The sequence below is a fragment of the Oxyura jamaicensis genome, chromosome 2 (genome assembly GCF_011077185.1).
Source record: "Oxyura jamaicensis isolate SHBP4307 breed ruddy duck chromosome 2, BPBGC_Ojam_1.0, whole genome shotgun sequence".
Lineage (NCBI taxonomy): Eukaryota > Metazoa > Chordata > Aves > Anseriformes > Anatidae > Oxyura > Oxyura jamaicensis.
Genome location: NC_048894.1, coordinates 133022573 through 133037026, shown reverse-complemented (window position 1 = coordinate 133037026; position 14454 = coordinate 133022573). Strand labels below are relative to the sequence as shown.

Here is a 14454-nt window from a genome sequence, read left to right as displayed (position 1 = left end):
GAGTGTCCCCGCTTCAGGAGAGCTGCTGACCTCATACCTCTGACGCTAGGGTCTGTTTTTGTCACCTTAGCCAGCAAAGTCCAAGCCAGCAGCCTAGCTGGCTCCACAGATAGATAGCTCTCATCAGAAGGGCAGAGAAACATTTGTTGCTGCCCCTCTGGTATCTTATGCGGGGGAAGTACATGGCGGTTGGTTCACCTGCCCAAATTCCTACGGCTTCCTTTTGGCATTGCTCACCTTCACATAGCTCAGGTGGAGCTGGTGGAGGAAGCCAGAGGGGCAGGGATTGCTGAGGAGATGACAGAAGTTGCTTTCTTAAAAACAAACACCAAAACAAAACCAAAAAACCCACAACCCCTCTCCACTGTACCCCCTCAGGAATCAAAAAACTCCCCCTGCTCTGTCAGTAAATGGATATCCTGAGAGCAGGACATTCTCACTGCAGAGCTGCTGGGGTGCAGTGTTGTGGTAGGCCTAAAGGGACCTGTCCTTGCAGCTGGTGCTGTGAATTGACTGGAAATCACTGATTCAACACATCTTAACACTGCACTGAGTTCTAGGGTTTGAGGACCCTGGGGACAATACCGCAGCCACACGTGCAGCTCCAGCATCACCGAGAGCAGTGCTTCACAAGCAGAGCTGCTGCCTTTTGTGGGAAGGCTGCAGCGGTTGTGACACGATGTGTGTCTCTGGTTTGGGTAACAGCACAGTTGTCTGGTGTTTCAGCACAGTGAGTTGAACTCTGAGTTTCACGGGGTTTCTTTTTCAAATGACTGAAGGAAGCACCCCCATGCCTCTCTGCAGTGGTTTACCAGATGTGTGGTTACCATTTAGTTTGCAGTTAAACAGAAGACTCAGATAACGTGTACACATGCTGGCTCAACATTAAATAGGTCTTTTCCTGTGGCTGGCTTCTTTCAGCTGAGGGATCTCTGTTTTTTCCAGCTACACCAGTCAGTCTAATAAAAGATACCTCTCCTTGCAAACGGTGCTTCCTCAGATAAAATGGTTACAGCAATGCTGCTGTGTCTTTCAAACAAGCTTTGAGGTGGGAAAGTGGCACGATCTGGAGGAAGAGCTCTGTACTCCCCCAAACCATTCCCATTTGCACTGGGGAAACCAATCTTGTAGTAATGAGTTTTAAAAATGTTTCCGTAAAGAAGCAGCTTGAGACTGGAATTGAAAACTTAAAGGAAGGAGGGGAAAAGTTGCAATTAGTGGAAGAGTATTAGTATACTTACCAGGAGGTAAAATCGTGGCAGCTATAATTAGTTAAGGTTATTCTCCTCTTTTCAATGAGTCATTCCTCAGAGAATAGATTAAATGTATTTTTTAAAATCCTTTTCAGTTGTTAAAACCCGAGTAGAGAAAGGGAAAGGAGAGGGAGTTACAGAAGAATGTATTAACAAGCTAATCTTAAGAAAGTCTGGAATTGCAGAAAATGCAGACTCATAAAGATTACTGACTATTAACTGGGAAGCAAGGCAGGAATTTGCTTTTATTAGCGGTGGATATGTTGGTGCAAATCTGCTCTTCTTCACTATATCCCCTCTGATAAAGAGTAAAGGAAAAGTAGCCATGTAGCTGATGCTTGGGTAGATTTGTATCACATGGTTTATATTTCTCTTGGGGAAACGTCTGGGGATCCATACTGGGGGTTGCGTGTAGTACAGAAGGTTTGCCAGGTCTATGGCTTGGGATCAGCCAAATGGATAGCTGCAGTATCATGCCACGAACCTGAACAATTATTCCTTCCTCTTGTCTTTGTGGACCTTAAGGAAGGCTGTTCTGCCTGACAATGGATATCACCATCCTTAATGATGTTTACATTATTTCACGTATCTTTGATGGAAACCCTGTACAGGTGAAATGTGTGCTTGCACTTGCCTAAGAGCTGAATTTTCTCCTGAAAACCTAATTCACCTAATTATTTAAGCGTTGTGCTATCCAAGGTGGAAACCTCTGCCTCAAGTGAGGTCATGTTGGTCAGCTGAGGATCCTTTGAAAAGCAGTTTGTCTCCCAGTCATAGCATTATAGAGTATTGGAGATTGGAAGGGACCCCTGTAGGTCGTGCAGTCCAGCCCCTGCTCAGGTGATGTCCAGCTAGATCAGGTTGTCCAAGGCCATACGCAGCTGAGGCTTGTATATCTTCAGGGGTGAAGGATCCCCAAGCCTGGGTGACCTGGTCCAGTGTCAGCTCACCCTCATAGTAAGAGAATTTTACCTTACACCGGGTCAGCATTTCTCACACTGCAGTTCAGAAGGCCGCATTCACACGTGCAGCCCTGAGGTCAGAGCAACGCGTGGTGCCTCAGTTTTGTTTTGTCACTCTGTGGTCGTAATGAAATGCAGGAGCTTCACTGATTTCCATTGCAAAGTAGTTATTTGTGGAAGGTCTTGGATGAGGAGAAAAGCATCTCCAAACACTGACCTGGCTACGCTACAGCTGGAGAGCAAAGACAAATATGAAATCCCAAGTGACATCTCTGACTAATTTTGGTTTTGTGCTTCTGAATATGTATTTTTGCCATTTTGCAGAGTAAGTCCTTAGACATATCCCCAAACCTTGAATTTTTGAATTGTTGTATTTCTTAAATGAAGTAACTGCATCATGTTATTTAATTTTTAGTTTTTCGTAAATTCCATTGAATTTATTGAACTGTTCTTTTTAAAAGTAGCATCAGTTTAATATCGAATAAAAGTAATATTATAACATCAGCCATTAAGGAAGGACAGCATGCTTTTCTTCATAGAGATAAGTGTCTACAATAATGACAATTAATAGAAATGCCTACATGCTTCCAAATATATATTTTAAGTAGTGCAAGGTTGCTGTGAAGCTTTTATAGGCCTGTGCAGTTCCAGCAACTATTTGATCTAGAAAATTATGTAAAGGTAGCAGATGTTTAACTGTAGCAGTACAATGGTAATTCTAAAAATAGAGGAGAAAAATATCTTAAAAAAGAAAAAAGTCTGAACTTCTCACAAGACACCAAAAGTCCTGTTGTGTGTAATAAGTGTTAGATACCCAGAGACCAGCTTTCTGAAAGTGCTTTGGTGCTGAAAGGATGTGTAAAGCTGGGTACTGGGGGTCTCCAAAGCACTTTGGTGCCTAGAAACACTGAACATTTCTGGGTGACATTTAACAGTACAACTGAGAAGTGATCCACGACTTTGTCCTTTGACCTGCTCGCATCTGTATTACTCTGTTTTAGCCCTCAGTGAGACACAGGAGGGTCAGAGTGGGAGTGTGATGGCATCTTCTGCAAAGCAGCAGTTTCCTGATCTTGATTCCTGATGATTTCTGGACTCGGCAGGACTCAGGAATCTTCACTCACATTGAATTGAGATGCTGTGATAGTGGCGTCCTTGTCTCTTTGAGAGGGACTGTGTCTTGCTGGGTTGCCTCAGGCATGCTTTCCACTAGTTTGGGAAAGAGAAATTGAAGTTATAAACCTTTCTTGAAATTCTGCCAAACCCTGGTCTACATAGATGTCATTTAAATGCAAACTGCAGAACAAGCTCAGAAGCACACTTAATTTAATATAAATCACAAGTGAAGGATGTGAAACATCCTTTCCTTGTATTGAATCAGAGGGTTGTGAACCAGACCTGCTCCCTAATAACATCTTAAATTTCCTGAACTAAATCATGTGGGCTGGTGTGCTGGAGCTGTAAAGTAATGCAAAGCAAAAGCGCCGCTTGCTATATATGGTCTCGCTTCGCTGTAGAGATCTCTCAGCATATGTCTGCGATGATCTTGAAGGTAGGGCTGACACATTTTGCTTGTACTCTTTGTACTGTGCACAGGAAGAGAGAGGAGGCGCGGAACAAAGAGGTTAGGAAATGAGTTGTTCGTGGACACGGCTGCAGATTAAGTAGGCTAACAGTCTTGTGATCTCAAGCACACAGGCATTTTGGACATTAAAGCACATTTCTTCTTGATCTGACCAAAGAAACTTAGCAGTGGTACAATTTTAATCTGTACAGCAATTTTGCACAAAGGATTTTGTGGGACTCCATGCCTGTGTGCACAGCTTACAAGTCAAAAATCTCTCAGATTCCCATCCTCGCAAAAACAACCTGGAAGTCTGGCCCTGGGACAGCTTCTGTGAAACTAGCTCTGAGACGCTGTGCTCGTGGCTTTGCAGGGAGGAGCATCAGGAAGCAAATACTGCCAAATCAGGCTTGCAATTGTATGCAGTAGCATCCTGGTTTTACCCCATAACACATTGGTCTTTCCAAGGATGTTTCTGATTCCCAGCAAGTGAAGGGAAGCACTCATTGTTGAAGGCAAATACCATTTGTTAGCACAGGTTGACTTGGGATAAGGTTTTATTCCGTGTGGATATAATTCCTTTCAGTAGATGCAGCATGCAAGATCAGATCAACTGCTATTTGGCAAGGCTGAAATTTTGCATTAAGAATTAGTATGCTTTATTATCTTGTGTCAATATTCTTACAATATTAACTTCACTTGGATCTCAAGAACTCTGTATTATGTCTAGATTTGTGCCTTCTGATGTACACTTAACAGTTTGGGGATTTAATAATTAAAATACAGATGGTGCCCAGCTAGTTTGATCATCTCATTAAAATGGAATTAGAGCAGATAAAAACAAAACCAGTTGTATTTTAAAATTTAAGTAAAATGTAATCATATACATTTAAGATTATTTTATCAATGTATTCATATATAAATGCATTAAATCTTTAGCTTCTACTTAAAGGCTTAAGAAATGTGCTGGGGTGAAAAAGTAGTACATTGAATATGCAAAATTGGGGGGTGAGAGAGAACTCTCCCTCTGTATCTGACATCTTCCCCTTGTTCTGCATAAGAAAAAAAAATCTTCATTTTCCAAGTGTTCTCCATTTGTTCAAGGGGTTTAGATCTAATAGATCTAATAGAATACAGGATTATTGAATAAAATGTTCCCTTTACATCCATCTGTAGAGACAGTGAATAAATTCAACAAATATTTAGTTGATATGAAATTATAATAAAAAGAATAATAGAAAAGGAACAGCTGTCCTTCCCTTTGCCTGTCCTTCCCCTTGAACATAGGGATGAAGTTTCCAGCAGCACTTCTGGAAAATGTCAAAGTTTTGACTTAACATAAAATCTTGTGTTAAATGTTACATTAAGTGAAATATTTTAATCCCTCCATTATTGAAATACCATTCCTTTAATAATCAGAATAATATTTAGTGAAGAAAAACTGCATGAGAAATAATAAGATATGTTCATTCATCGTGAGCTACAGATGGCTCCGCCTCTTCTGGAACAGTATATTGCAGTCTAGGTCAGTGTGAAGGAAAGGAAAAAAAATGTTCACTAAAAATATAAGGACATTTTTAGGTAGGTAGGCAGGCTACATTTAGGCAGACAGGCAGCCTTTTATACAGTGCTCATTTTGACCACCTTTCTCCCTTCCTCCATTTCCTACTCTCAGAATGGATTCCTTGTATTGACAAGGTCAGTACCTGTTACAGAATTTTTTATTTTATTTTATTTTATTTTTTGAAAGTGGCTGGGGTTTCAGAGGATTGGGAATCTTTGGGACTCCTGTGGCAGCAGGACTTGCTCCTGTCTCTTTAGTGGAGCTACTTCTCCCTTGACAGCTCGTTCTGCCCTTGCACTGCTGTCTGCCTAGCTTTTCATTTGCAGCAGAGAGGTAAAGATCAGCTGCCATGTGCCCCCCAGATTTGCCCATAACAAGAAAACAAACTGATGCAAGCCTGACCTTGAGTTTTCTTCCAGAGTGATGCTTTGGGGTAGAAAACTGCTTTGTATTCTCTTAGCTTAGCCCATTTGTGTGCAGACCAGTAATCATCTCTCTTTAGATTTAAAACAAACAAGCAAACAAAAACCAACCAGCCAAACACCACTGAGTCTCTGGGTCTTATTAGGAGCTTACTGGTGCTGATTAACGAGTTCAGCTAATTAATGGGGGAGTGCCCTGTGTGATCAGGAGGGAGGGGAGCTCTGGTCTGCAGCCTGTAATCTCCCCTGTCTGCATCTTCCCAAGCAGGAATTTGTGCAGAAAACCAAATGATTATTGATTACAGGATCCTTGTGGTCTGTGGTGGATAGAAGAAGTGGGGAGAATTACAGCAAAATGTTATTTTCTTCTCTTTGCTCTCTTCTGCTAATGATTTACTTCCACCAGCGCTATCTAAAGAGGAGCAGTACAGTTTGGCAAGCAGGTTGACAGGCCGTAATTAACAGGGAGCTAAGCTGTGAACATACTAATAAATTGCATGCGTCTGGGGCTGTTGGCTGGCACCGACACATAGTGTCATGGAACAGCCTCTCTGTACTTTTCCTGTTAAACAGGGTGGAGGCATCCGCACTGCCTGCTGGATGAGTGCCCCAGCCATGCTCACTCCCAGCTCAACCTAGAGGCCTTTAGGAGGATGCTGGTTAGCTGGGGAACCCTCCTGGGGACTGTTTAGTCATGTACCCCAGTGAGTGAATGCTTGAGGATGTTCCCTGGCACTTCTTAATTTACTGATATAGCTTTTATCCAGCCGTGGAGTCATTGCAGAAAATTTTTCCTCCTTTCTGGGGAGTTACCAGGTTTCCCTCACCAGGTATTCCAGCCCTGTCTCGCCTCAGGCTGATCACCTTCACACCAGCTTTTGGCCAACTTGCATGCTGCCAGTTGTCCTGCCGGAGTATCAGTCCTGTCCCCTGGGGACAGACAATGTGCTTTGAGAAACTGCTTGCAAAAAGACAGATCCAAAGCACAGCCTGGCCAAACCACCTATGGAAGAGAGTGGTGTGTGTGTATGCTGCACGGTAAAGTGTGCAAAGTGAGAAAGATACACATTTCTCAGGCAGCAGCTGTGGGAAAGCAGTGTGGGCTGCCACAATGCCATTGTGATCATGGCTGAGGAGTACAGCTGTCCTTGGTGGTAACGCTCACATTAAAGCCACACACTGATAATCTTTCTCCTACTGACCAAATCTACACACCTCAAACAGTCTCATTGCTTGGTGGCCTTCCAAAATTCAGGTCCCCACAAAACTAAGATGTGCTTAAAAGCCAAAAAAAAAAAAAAAAAAAAAAAGTGGGGGGAAAGGAAGGGCTGCCCTGTGGCAATAGCCCTACACTAGAAGCAGGAAGTCGGACGCTGTCTGCTGTGGTCTGGGGGAAGCATCTTTGTGCTTCTGTTCCTCATCTGTAAACAGAGATGTTTCAGTTTTTGTGTGTGTTTAGGCTGTGGCAGCACGGGCTTGCTCATGGTGCAAGCAGCTACATATTACTGCAGTGGGATCCTGCAGTGCCTGACACCTCCAGGCTCTGCTGTAATGTTGACAACTGAGAACCAGGTCATATGTAGCTCTCCAGATGATGGGGATTTGCAGTTCCTTAGAATATATAGAAAAATCTCCCTGGGGGAGTAAAGACTGTATTTAGTTTTCATTCCCCCAGTGTGCAAGGAACATTCTCAGGGTTTTAAGTTAGGAAAGGATTGATGGTAGAAGTTGTTATATGACATAATTACTTGTAACAGCAGGGGACCAAATGCAAGTAAAAGGATGGGGGAGGCCAGCATGACTGTGATTTGGCTGTGTGCTTGTTTGTACATAGCATCTAATCACTTGTCTATAGCTATGCAGCACTGGAATCCTGCAGAAATACTGTATCTGTATCCTCCAAAATGAGATGCCAGCTATAACTGTGTGCTATGAAATATTCAGTGATGCCTTCCTGCTGCAGAGAGTTTGAAAGACGTGCTGCTAATGTTGGTGTATCAGTGTCTCGTCTGATTTCACACTCAATACAGTTTGTGCTGGCTGAGATGCCATGCGGACAGCTGATGTCTGTCAGTAGCTGGCTTGGGGACTGAGTGGTGAGGCAAGGTAATTGAAAGAGTAATTAGATTCCAATTAGTAGCTGTTAAGGCATCTGCCTTCTTTAGCTTGTTTTCCCTTGCAGTATTACACAGTCTTCCTAGGTGACAACTCACGAGCAGATTTAATAAGCTCTGGATGTTTCAGATGACTTGAAGCTTCATGCTTCCACATTTTGTTGACTTTTTGAAAACTAAAGTATCCAGACTTGTGGCTGTGAAACAAGAAGCTCATAATGAGTAATGTCAGCCATGTGTAAAGCAGAATACATGTTTACTGATACCAGTATCACCTCTCACTTTGTGCTACTGTCTCAAATAGCCACAGGAATATGAAGGGAAAAACAGCTGCCCCAGACCCCCGATTTGCTGCAGTCAAAGCTTATGATGTATGCTCACGTGTACGAGGTGTATCTGCTGCTATCTGCAGCCCTAGTTCTATGTTATCTTCTCTCTCCAGCCCATTTCTGACCTTTCTATACATTCCTTGGTAGTATCTGACTGACCAGCCTGAGTCAGTGATCTCTCAAATCGTGAAGCATTTTCAGGTCTCACCAGAATCAATGGAAGATAAGGTGACCACTTTGGGAGTTCCATCCACTGTTACAGTATGTGTGTGGTTACACTGCAAACTATTGCCTGAGAGAAGATGTCTTTGTGCTCTTATGTGAGAGATCTCTTATATAAAACATATACACTTTATAAAGCTATGAATATTTTTATTCTCAAAATGTCTGAAAGTGCACTAGGTTCCTGCATCATCTGGTGCCCATGCTGATGGACAGAGTAATCTGAAGCCCTCAGGAGTATAGAGCTTCCAGCCAAATATCTTTTCTGACAGTACCAGTTAAACCAGGTCTGTGCTAAGACGTGATCTGCCTAATCCTTACATTCTTTCTGGTTAGTATAAAGCGTGCTCTAGTACCTGACTGGCAGCATCAAACTCGGTTGTGCTCATGTATATATGTATTATGCTCACTGCAGTGAACCTCAAGCAGTTTCTGGTTGTTTTGGTTCCCAGATGAGTTGGTGGGTACAATTCATAAATGTCTACTTCAGGATGAAATGAGGAAGTCCCTGAGCTCTTCTTGCTGATAGTGACTTCCTTAAGGTGACTTGGCTCATGTACACTAGACATAACACACTTCTGATTCAGAGTCCCATCCCTTGCTGACTGGAGCTTCAAGATCTGGAGAATAAGCTCACTAATCATTATCAAAGAAATGAGATCGTGTTTCTGGGCTCACCTGGTGACTGCATGGGTTAAATATGCATCTGGAAGTAGAACTGCTCCTTTCTCTTCTTTGATCTAGGTTGATTCAACCTAATTTCTACCTACATTCCTGAACCCTGTCTTTTCTGTTAATGAGGGACTTTTGAAGGCCTTCAGTAAGCCAAAATACTAGGCTTTCCCATCATCGTAAGCAGGTACTCTTTAATGTTTTAACTAAATGCACTGTGCTATATATGTTTAACTAGTCTCAACTCTAAATAGCAAGCTCAACTCTAAATGTCCCTAACATAGCAAGCTGTCCTGAAACTTTGCTGTGGCAGATATATTGCTGGTTTGGGAAGCAGCTGTTCTGTGTACCCAGACTGTATTCACTCAGAAATTGTTCACGAGCTAAACACACATGGGACAAAATCTCTCAGATTTAATGGGGACAGTAGGGGTAGTTAAACAATTATTTAACAAAAAATGCACTTTTCTAAGCACTTGCAAGAAGATTGTAATGCTTTTCCTCCATGTGATAAGAACAAAATGTCTTTTCAGATAATTTTCTCTCTTTATTTCCAACAATACAGTCTTGGTTGGCTTTTAAGTCACTGGAGTGACAAAATAAGGAGCTGTAGCTAAATGTGTGGTTTGCCAAGAAAGTTGTTCCTGCAGGAGAAAACATTTTCTGGAACCTCTCAGGCCTTCTCCATCTACTTGGACAGCTTATCAGTTCATATGCTGCTGTTGTTTGTCAACCACTCTTTAAAGCCCTGCAGGTCACATTCTTGTAATAATTTTAGCTTCAGGTGCCTACAACCTGGAATATTTAGCTATGTCAATATTCATCAAGTAAACATGTCTGGGAATGCTCTCCAGCACTAAGACGAACTGGCACAGAATAACCTATGTCCAACTGTTAAACTAGTTTAACCTCCAAAAAAAGGATGTCTGCATCCAAGCTGCCTGCAGGGATACTCATGATGTCAGCTAACTCCTGAAATGTAGCCATAGGTTCTTTGTGAAGGTGCTAGTTGATCCAGGTCAAAATAATGTTAGGGACTTTTCTAACAGCTAAACATACTGAAAATTGAGTTCTGCTGCCTGGGAATGTTTCTGAGCTCTATTTGATTTACCAGTACAGATACAGCCTTTGTTACTGTCAGATTTATTGGCTTTTTTCAAACTACAGCAGATTTTCTGTCTGTTGGTAAAGTGGTATTGAATGTGAACTCACAATTTGTCTTCACTTACAGATCTAGGTTTAGCCTAGAATTTATTTATTTATTTATTTTGTATCTTAACTGTAGATTTCTTTCCTAAAAGTTTTGGATAGTATCATGAGAACCTTTCCCAGTGAAGTCAACAGTATTAACTGCTCTCTTTGACTTTTCTTTCAAGGTCACTTTCAACACTTCTGATTTACATTGGTGTAGGTTAAGTCAACATCAAGCCTTACATCAATTACCTTGCTTTTACATATGACTGTGTTTATTACTCTTGATGGCATGAGCCAACTTTGATTGTGTATGAGATCTTACCTTCAAATTCATGAGACTTACTCTCTCAGAAATCTTACCAGTGAATATTTCTACATACTGCAGAAATCCAGTGGACAAAAGGATGGTCCTCTTGGACATTTTCTCCATGTCAGTGATTTAACTTTTGTTGAAATTCACTCAACTTCAACAAGTACAAAGAATGCAAAATAAAGTGTATGAGAGCCAGTAACTTTGGCCCCTGCTCTTTTGCTTCAGAGTACAACTTTAATCTTTATGTGTATATAGATACATGTGTATATATATATATATATATATTTGTGAGACTCCAGCAACTACAGCTTCCCTGTTTGCTTTCTCCAGCCAGCAAGGATTTTAGCAAGGCTATTGCAGTGCTCTTAAGCGTAAAGTCCAAGACAGAGAAGCCTGGCATGGAGAAGTGAAGGAAAGTGCTGTTTCTGTCTTGCTTTCAATAACAGTGAGTGGCTTTAAAATCCAAATTTCTGTATTTTTCAGCATGGATATACCAAACGGTTGAGAAAAGGGATAGTTTTTTATATGATCACACCTGGAGATCAAGTGTTGATCATCTTGTTGGTATTAATTTAAAAAGTTTTGAGGACAAAATGACAGTTATGAAAATATCTGTTGTCCTTGCTAGATTTTCTTGTTTTGCATATAAAGTAGTAATAGCTTAAGTCTCAAATCTTCAAGGGTATCTAGTTTCCTACTCCTGACTCAACTGTATTCTGAGTCAGGAGCCAGAATACCTGTGAGTATATGGATCTCTTAGCCAGGCTGAGGAAGAAGTTCTGAGCATTACTGCAATATGAATATTTCTTAATATTTCTTAGTATTCTGCATATGTAAAAGTTTGAATGCTTATAATGGATTCTATAAATTCCTGACAATGAAGGGACAAAAGAAAACACAAAGCTTGTTCAATTTATTTATTTTTCAGCTCTGCTAAACAAAGAAATCTGGTGTTACACAGTTTTCTCAATGCCCCAGCGTAATGGTTGTCATTCAGGGGACAAATAAAGATAGGGAATATGACAGCTTCTTTTATTGTCTCTGAGAATAATCCTTTGGGAGTCTAAATCAAGAAGGTACAAGAGAAAACCATGATATATTTATGCAGACTACGGGGGATTAGGCAGCTCAATGACAAAGCAATATGAATTTGCATTAGTGTAAGTCAGGCAAGTTAAGAGAAAAAATACTCATATATAAACAGTGGTTTAACATTCAGAGTTAGATCTAAGTCAAAATATGTTGTTGTTGTTTTTTACATGTAGTGATTCAGAGATCCACTGTTTCTCTCAAACTCTGAACCTGTAATCGATCATTTTCGTCCTGGAGATTTTCAGAGTAGTGATTTGATTTTGAGTGTCTTTTGATTTACAGGCTGAAAATATTCAGACCTCCATGCAGTGAATTCAAACCAAAAATGTTTTCTCTTAATTAAAGGTCATGCACCTTTTCTAATAGTTCTTGGATGTTGCAGAGTGAAAAACATTGTTCCAGCTCATTGCCTCCCAGCACTTCTGGAATCAGGATGTTCATACAGATGTATTTTTGACCGATCGTTCTGCTCCAATCTCTTTAAACTAAGACTGTACAACTTGTAAAAGCAGCTCCACTCTGCAAGAGGACTTCTCAGGTGCAAGTATTACATGTTTCCCTCAGGGTTTGTGGTATATTGGTCAATTTAGGACACAGAGAGATAGGGGAATTGCTAGCTTCTTTTTTCATATTCTGGAATAAGTCTTTGGGGGATCTAAGATAGGAATATGAGTTATACTCTAACTTTTACTCTAGAGAGCAAATTTTTTTCTATCTGTAATGCCAGTGGGACTATGCTGACTTTGCACTTGGTTTTATCCCTTCTCAGTACCAAGCCCTGAGAGAACAGTAAGGTGAATGCTAGGCAAGATGAATTTTCTATCGTGCAATCTCATATGCAGAACTAAGTTAATCAGTTAAATTATAAATCAGTTAAAAGTAAATCAGTATAAAAGTAAATCAGTTAAATTATATAATTTAACAAAAGTTGATTTTATAATTTAACAAACTTAAACTTAGAATGTAGAATCATAGGATGCAAGTCCCAAGATGCAACTGACCCAGAAGGATCACTGCAATATATTGCAAGTATTTGCAAGATCAGAGCTTAGTACGGATTTCTAGAATGCATTATTTCATTAAAGAGTAGAAAACAACAGGCAAAACTAAAGAATATATTTAAAAAAAAAAAAATCCACTCTCTGCTGAGTTATATTTATGCAGGTAGTTGTGTAGCTAGATTCTCTTTCTTGATGCATGAATAAATATGGGTAATGTTACACTTTAAACCACCCATTGATATATTTCCTGACAGAATAGCTGCATATTTGAGGATTGTATGTGCTGGTTGTAGAAAAAAGCTGAAAATTATTTCCGAATATTAATCCCTATAAAATGGTAAAATAGGCCTAAAGTGAGAAGAGAATTAGAGCAGATAGGAAGCTGTCAATAAGAATCATTTTGTCATTGAATGGTTTTCCTATGCACTTGCCATAATTTCTGAACAAAAAGAGATAGTAATTAAACTTATAAGCAGGAAAGTTATGTAAGAAAATCTTAAGATTTACTTTCAAACTATTTTCACAGTCCAGTGAGTTGAAGAAGAGCATTTACAACACATGGCACTTAACGCTGATTCTACACAAATGTGCTGAAGTAAAACCTGTTTGCCATTTCTATGAATTGTATTCCTATTCAGATTTACAGGGAGAGCTATCTTCTGTCAGCTCAAAGAAATAAAGAAAAATGGAAAATGTATATTGATAAACATGTTTCCTTTCCTTTGGAATCAAGTTCTGTTAGTGATCAGCAAAAATGAGAACCTGAAGGTTGCCGTCTATCAGTCCCTGTTGGATCACAGAAACTGGCAGTAGTTAGTACAATAATATGACTGAATTACAGAATGGTTGATGTTGGAATGGATCTCTGAAGGTCACCATCTGGCCCTGACAAGCAAGGGACACCTAGAGCAAGGTGCTCAGGACCGTTTGGCTTTTAAACATCTCCAAGTACAGAGATTCTGCAACATCTCCGGGTATCCTGTGCCAGTGCTTGGTCACCCTCACAATTAAGAAGTGCTTCCTTATGTTGAGAGGGAACCTCCTGTGGTTCAATGTGTTCCCACTGCCTCTTCTGCTGGCACAGGGCACCACTGAAAAATATTACAGTGGAGGTTTAAAATTGGACTAAATGTTGTTTTGTTCAAGTACTGTATTCATTCTGACCCGCCGTAGGGTACATACTCCACAATAAGTTAAGTCTGACTTGAAATTAAATCTTTGAGTGAGTTTAGGACATCTCTTTGATTCTGTTCATGTGTTTCCTGAACATCCATACCAGAGAAAGTCTTACAAGCACACATCAAAGCCAGTTCTTGTGCTGAAAGAGGGAAGACAGTTTTAAATATCGGAGTATCAGGAAAATAGGTTAGATGACCTTTTAGTTTTTTTTTTCCACATTTATTTTCCAGCTCTCTATTAATGATTAATAATTTCTCTGAGAGTTAATTTTTGAGAAAATACTGTTTCTCTAATTTCTTCAAGATTTTTTTTTTCCCCACACATAATACTACTATTTTGCTTTTAAAATTTATTGTTTTCTGATTTTTTTTCTTTTGTCCTTCCTGCTTCTTCTGTTATTTTTTCCTAATCCTATATTGCAATTTGTTTTGCATTGCTTATAGAGTCGCTTACTATGTACTTCCTACGACATTTTTGCTGACTGCCTGGACTGTAGTCACTACGAAAATGGAGAAAAGGTGGTTCCAAGAGCTTATCTTCATATTCTTGCTAAAGGAAGAAATCACTTTTTTG

The 14454-nt window shown here is 40.3% G+C and overlaps 1 long non-coding RNA gene across 1 annotated transcript; it reads right to left on the bottom strand.

Moving 5' to 3' along the window:
• Positions 1 to 2439: 2439 nt before the first annotated feature.
• On the bottom strand, positions 2440 to 5873 carry LOC118162505. Its single transcript, XR_004748488.1, has 2 exons — positions 5746 to 5873; positions 2440 to 3424 (listed from the first exon to the last, which is right to left on the bottom strand). It is a non-coding gene; the product is annotated as an uncharacterized LOC118162505 (long non-coding RNA).
• Positions 5874 to 14454: the final 8581 nt, after the last annotated feature.